Below are 369 nucleotides of genomic sequence, written 5' to 3' on the forward strand. Positions count from 1 at the left end.
TTTGACCCTCCTCCCGGCAAGACACTGAATAAATCACTGAACTTGCTATGTCAGGAGTTGCATCCTGCAAGTCCAGGTCCTTGCAACAGTGCTCTTGTGTGTTGCGCCTTATCTTTTGCTCTAATCTTTAGTATTTATTTAAGGCCTGGCCGAGGGCTCTGCCTCTGCCACTACTTTCGCTTTTTCTGATTATGGTTCACAGCCACGCTCTCCTGGAGTTCCCGCGAGTCTTTTAATTTTCCTTCTGATGTTCCTTGTCACCTGCAAGTTGCTTCTTGATATTTACGAGATGAGGCGTGTCAAATGCATTTGATACATGCTGAATACTGGGAACCTGACAGTCTAGCGCCTTCGATCTCGGCTTCTTAT

The sequence above is a fragment of the Penaeus monodon genome, chromosome 20 (genome assembly GCF_015228065.2).
Source record: "Penaeus monodon isolate SGIC_2016 chromosome 20, NSTDA_Pmon_1, whole genome shotgun sequence".
Taxonomy (NCBI): Eukaryota; Metazoa; Arthropoda; class Malacostraca; order Decapoda; family Penaeidae; genus Penaeus; species Penaeus monodon.